At 51.8% G+C, this 5823-nt stretch overlaps 1 non-coding gene across 1 annotated transcript; it reads left to right on the top strand.

Annotated features, from left to right (window-relative positions):
- Nucleotides 1-408: 408 nt before the first annotated feature.
- TRNAK-CUU (transfer RNA lysine (anticodon CUU)) lies at nt 409-481 on the top strand. Its single transcript has one exon. It is a non-coding gene; the product is annotated as a tRNA-Lys (tRNA).
- Nucleotides 482-5823: the final 5342 nt, after the last annotated feature.

The following is a 5823-nucleotide window of genomic DNA, read 5'->3' as shown; positions in this document are numbered from 1 at the left end:
GGCTCTGTGCCACACCCTCCAACGGGGCTGGATGCCCAGGGTCTGCTGCCTCCATGGGATCTGGCTAGGCTTGAAGTTGGGGCTCAGCAAAGGTATTTCGCGTGAATGAGGAATCCACAGGTCAGACCCGCTTCTACGGCCCTGAGTCGGGGCGGGTGCCTGGGCCAGGCACCCTGGCGCTCAGGAGGTGCCAGGCTGGGGGCGTCCGCGGGTGGGCCTCTGACGCAGAGAAGGACCCGGATCCAGCCACCGTCGGGGGCCTCCGGCTGCGCCTCGCCTTTGGGGCAGGCCTGAGGGCAACGCTTACTGCGCAGCAACTGTGTTCTACTGTGTAGTCCCGACACTGACGGCTCCTGGTCCTGGACTCTGCTTTAATCTAGAAATCCACTAAGATAACAACTGCGTGTTGCCCGGCTAGCTCAGTCGGTAGAGCATGAGACTCTTAGTCTCAGGGTCGTGGGTTCGAGCCCCACGTTGGGCGCTGCCTTTTACTGCGAGCGTCACCTACAAGGATAGCATTGTGAGTTTCTGTTCCACCTGGGTCGATTTTCTTCTCTCAGCCATCTGCCCCTGGCGATGCAAGACTTGGTGAAAGCAGCTGCCTGCTCATCCCAGGAAACCATCCGGGGTTCCTGAGCTGGGGGGGCATTTACTCCAAGTATCGCTGTCGACCCCTTATGGGGGCCCATGGACGCGGTTCCCACCTGGAAGACCCGGAGAACAGCGGTTCCTTGCTCTTGTTAGCAGCGGCCGTGAGGAAGCTGCCCACTAAGGTTTTCCTCTTGTGAGACCACAGCAAGACTGTGCCCCATTAAAAGAAGAAAGTCTGAGAACGTGGGCTTGTCTAGGATTGGACTCTCTTGCACCCTAAGGAACAATCACAGCCTAGACCAAGGAGCCACCCACGAAACCTTTCTCCACCCATCTCTGGCCATCCTTATGCCCGGCTCCATCCTTGTCCAGCAACACTGCTCAGACGCTGATCCCCAGGGGGTCGTGTCATCATGTCAGGGGGTTTGACTAGGGTCCCATCGAGTACGGGGGGATGGGGATCCCAATGTTCACCAGTTTGGGAGTCCCAGTGTCTAGCTTCCCTGTCTCCACCTCAGATTAAAGGCCTCCCACCCAGGGAGGTGGGTGCCGGATTCTCCCAGAGGTGCCCAGTGCAGTCAGAGGGAGCGGGTCTTTGGGAGGCCAGGCTCTAATCTCCCCAGTTGCCTGGCCTCCCTCCACCCTGAAACCACAGGATTTCACAGGATCTCTCCTGTGAAATCTAGGGCAGGGGGTGCCTGCATGCAGAGTTCTGAGGCTGGTGGTGGACTGGTCAGAGAATGGGATGTTTGGCCGGGCACAGTGACTCGCTCCTGTAATCCCAGCACTTTGCGAGGCCAAGGCGGGCGGCTCACGAGGTCAGGAGATCAAGACCATCCTGGCTAACACGGTGAAACTCCATCTCTACTAAAAATATGAAAAATTACCCGGGCGTGGTGGCAGGCGCCTGTAGTCCCAGCTACTTAGGAGGCTGAGGCAGGAGAATGGCGTGAACCCGGCAGGCAGAGCTTGCAGTGAGCCAAGATTGCAGCACTGCACTCCAGCCTGGGCGACAGAGTGAGACTCTGTCTCAAAAAAAAAAAAAAAAAAGAGAGAGAATGGGATGTCCAACATTAACAGTAGATGTAGCTAACGTTCTTTAAGCTCACCGTGCCTAACACTCTTCTAAGCTCTTTACATATTGAATTCCTGGCTTCAAGCGATTCACCTGCCTCAGCCTCCCAAAGTTCTGAGAATACAGGCTGAGCCACCACACCCAGCCCCTTTCTGTGCCTTAACTTGTTCAGTCTTCACTGCTATACCCTTATAAGTGCATTTTCAGACAAAATTGAAAATAGAGTATTTTGTTTCTTCCTTTTTTTTTTTTTTTTTTTTAAATCGGGGCTCCAGAGATCCTGCCTTGCCCTCCCAAAGTGCTGGGATTACACCCAGGCCAAGTTTCCTTTTTTTTTTTTGGAGATGGAGTCTCACTGTGTCGCCCAGGCTGCAGTGCAGTGGCACAATCTTGGCTTACTGCAACCTCCATCTCCTGGGTTCAAGTGATCCTCCTGCCTCAGCTCCCCTAGTAGCTGGGACTACAGGCACATGCCACCATGCCCTGCTAATTTTTGTATTTTTAGTAGGGACGCAGTTTCACCACTCCTGACCTCAGGTGATCCACCTGCCTCGGCCTCCCAAAGTGCTGGGATTAAAGGCAGGAGCCACTGCGCCTGGCCTGAATTTCCTCTTCTAATAAGGACTCCAGTCATATTGGATTAAGGCCCATCCTAATAACTTCATTTTGTCTTAATTACCTCTTTAAATACCCAGTCTCCAAATACAGCCACATTCTGAGGGACTGAGAGTTAGAATTTCAACATGTGGATGGTGGACAGTCACAACTCACCTCATTAAAGTGAACATTGTGTACATGATTTAGTATGAACATATGTCTTAAATTTCCTTGAGCATAGGAGTGGAATTGCACTTAAGAATGGAATTTGGGGGTCATTTGGTAGTTCTGTGTTTAACATTTTGAGGCTATTATTCACAGTGGCTGGATTATTTTATATTCCCACCAGGCTGACCGAGGGCTTGCATCCTAGAAAAGTAGTAATAGATTTACATAAATATTTTGCATCCAAAAATATTTATTGTGAGATTATACTTAAAAACCAGGAAACAGGCTGGGCACGGTGGCTCACGCCTGTAATCCCAGTACTTTGGGAGGCCGAGGCGGGCGGATCACGAGATCAGGAGTTCGAGACAAGCCTGGCATGGTGAAACTTCGTCTGTACCAAAACTACAAAAATTACCCAGGCGTGATGGCGCGCGCCTGTAGTCCCAGCTACTGGAGAGGATGAGGCAGAAAAATGGCTTGAACACGAAAGGTGGAGGTTGTAGTGAGCTGAGATCACGTGCCACTGCATGCCAGCCTGGGCAACAGAGCGAGACTCCATCTCAAAAAACAAATGGAAACAATCTACTTGCCCCAAAATAGGGGATAGATTAAATGAAATTATCATAAATCCAAAATGGAGGATAATGTCATAAAAAATAATGTTATATAATGATGATCCCATCGGTGTAAAACTCTAGAAAATGCAAAATAATACAGTGACAGAAAGCAGAGAGTGATGGACTGCCAAAACTTACCAAATTGTACACTTTTTTTTTTTTTTTTTTTGAGACAGAGTCTCGCTGTCGCCCAGGCTGGAGTGCAGTGGCACGATCTCGGCTCACTGCAGGCTCCGCCCCCCGGGGTTCACACCATTCTCCTGCCTCAGCCTCCCGAGTAGCTGGGACTACAGGCGCCCGCCACCTCGCGTGGCTAATTTTTTGTATTTTTAGTGGAGATGGGGTTTCACCGTGTTAGCTAGGGTGGTCTCGATCTCCTGACCTCGTGATCCGCCCGCCTCGGCCTCCCAAAGTGCTGGGATTACAGGCGTGAGCCACCGCGCCCGGCCTCCACTTTTATTTTTTTAAATGGAGTCTCACTCTGTTGTCCAAGCTGGAGTGCAGTGGCGTGATCTGGGCTCACTGCAACCTCTGCCTCCCAGGGTTAAAGCGATTCTCCTGCCTCAGCCTTCTGTGTAGCTGGGAACAGGCACATGCCATCACACCGAGCTAATTTTTGTATTTTTAGTAGAGATGAGGTTTCACCATGTTGGCCAGGCTGGTCTCGAACTCCTGACCTCAGACGATCCACCCGCCTCGGCCTCCCTAAGTGCTGGGATTACAGGCGTGAGCCACTGTGCCCAGCCCAGTGCCACTTTCCTCAGTGGGCTCCAAGTGACCTTACAGCTTGACCTATGTCAGAAGGCCAGGTCTGGATTTTGAGTGGTGTTCCTTTGCACCAGCATTAAGGAGCACACCCAAGGAGTTGTGCCAATGTATTTTTCATTATAAACTATTCTAAATAGGCCGAGGGAGGTGGCTCACACTTGTAATCCCAGCACTTTGGGAGGCCAAGGCAGGCGGATAACCTGGAGGTCGACAGTTTGCGACCAACCTAACCAACACAGAGAAACCGCATGTGTACTAAAAATACAAAATTAGCCGTGCGTGGTGGCACATGCCTGTAATCCCAGCTACTTGGGAGGTGGAGGCAGGAAAATCGCTTAAACCTGGGAGGCGGAGGTTGTGGTGAGCCGAGAAAGTGCTATTGCACTCCAGCCTGGGCAACAAGAGCGAAACTCCATCCCCCCCAAAACAAACAAACAAACAAACAAACAAACAAACAAAAACTATTCTGAATAAACCGGCCGGGCACAGTGGCTCTCGCCTGTAATCCCAGCACTTTAGGAGGCAGAGGCAGGCAGATCACCTGAGGCCAGGAGTTTGAGACCAGCCTGGCCAACATGGTGAAATCCCATCTCTACTAAAAAACATACAAAAATTAGCTGGGCGTGGTGGCACATTCCTGCAATCCCAGCTACTCAAGGGAGGCTGAGCAGGAGAATTCCTTGAACCCGGGAGGCAGAGGTTACAGTGAGCGGGTATCACATCACCACACTCCAGCCTGGGTGACAGAGCGAGACTCATCTCAATCAGTAAATCAATCAGTCAATAAAACTCACTGCGCCAGGAATGCCGACACCAAGTCAAGCAGCCCTTCTCTTCCCTGCCGTCCGCTTCCCTCACCTGCTGGGGTTGGGAGGGCACATTCTGTGGCAGGTTGACTGGGTTTCCATGTTTCCATCTCAACTCCTGTATTTTGTCTGAAAATGCAATAATAAGAGTATAGTAGTGAAGATTAAACGAGTTTAGATAACTAAGAGCTTACAAGAGTTTTAGGCATGGTGAGCCTAATAAGCATTAGCTACGTCTACTGCTAACGTCGAACATCCTAATCTCTGCCCCCTGGGTCACCATCACCAGCCTCACAACTCTGCATGCAGGTACCAGCAGCACCACGCTGGCCCAACAAGCAGAGATCCAGTGAAATCTTGTATGCACCAGAGGGTCCGGGTGGAGGGTGGGTGCATAACTCAGGAGACCACAGCTGCTCCCTCCGGCTGCACTGGGCACTTCTGGGAGGATCCGGCACCCACCTCCCTGGGCTGGAGGCCTCTAATCAGAGAGGAAGGCAGGAAAGCCAGACACTGGGACTCTCAAACTAGTGAACACCGGGATCTCTATCCCCCTCTACTTGATGGCACCTGAGTCAAACTCTCCCTGACATGACCCCCTGGGGATCAGCATCTGGGCAGCGTTGCTGGACAAGGGTGCAGCCAGGCATAAGGACGACGGGAGATGAGCAGAGAAAGGTTTCATAGGTGGCTCCTTGTCCAGGCTATGATTGTTGCTTAGGGTACAAGACAGTCCAATCCTGTACAAGCCCAGGTTCTCAGACTTTCTTCTGTTTTAATGAGGACAGCCCTGCTGGGATCTCAGAAAAGGAAAACCCTAGTGGGGGTCTTCCCCAGGGCCTCCGCTAACAAGGAGCGAGGAACTGCTGTTCTCCTGGTCTTCCAGGTAGGAACCACATCCATGGGGCAGGATCCAGGATGGCTTTTTGGAATAAGCAGGGGAGGGCATAACCAGACATTGGTCAGTTTAAATCTTCTGCTTGAGTTTCTTCTTTCACCAAGTCTTGCATTGCCAGGGGCAAAAAGCCAGGAGAAAAAGATGTACCTTCACAGTACATCAAAAGGCACGCCCCCTGTAGTCCCAGCTACTCGGAGAGGCTGAGGCAGGAGAATGGCGTGAACCCAGGAGGCGGAGCTTGCAGTGAGTCGAGATAGCGCCACTGCACTCCAGCCTGGGCGACAGAGCAAGACTCCGTCTCAA

Source organism: Hylobates moloch, unplaced genomic scaffold (assembly GCF_009828535.3).
Source record: "Hylobates moloch isolate HMO894 unplaced genomic scaffold, HMol_V3 SCAFFOLD_23, whole genome shotgun sequence".
In the NCBI taxonomy this organism is placed as follows: Eukaryota; Metazoa; Chordata; class Mammalia; order Primates; family Hylobatidae; genus Hylobates; species Hylobates moloch.
This window is presented reverse-complemented; position numbering and strand designations above follow the sequence as displayed.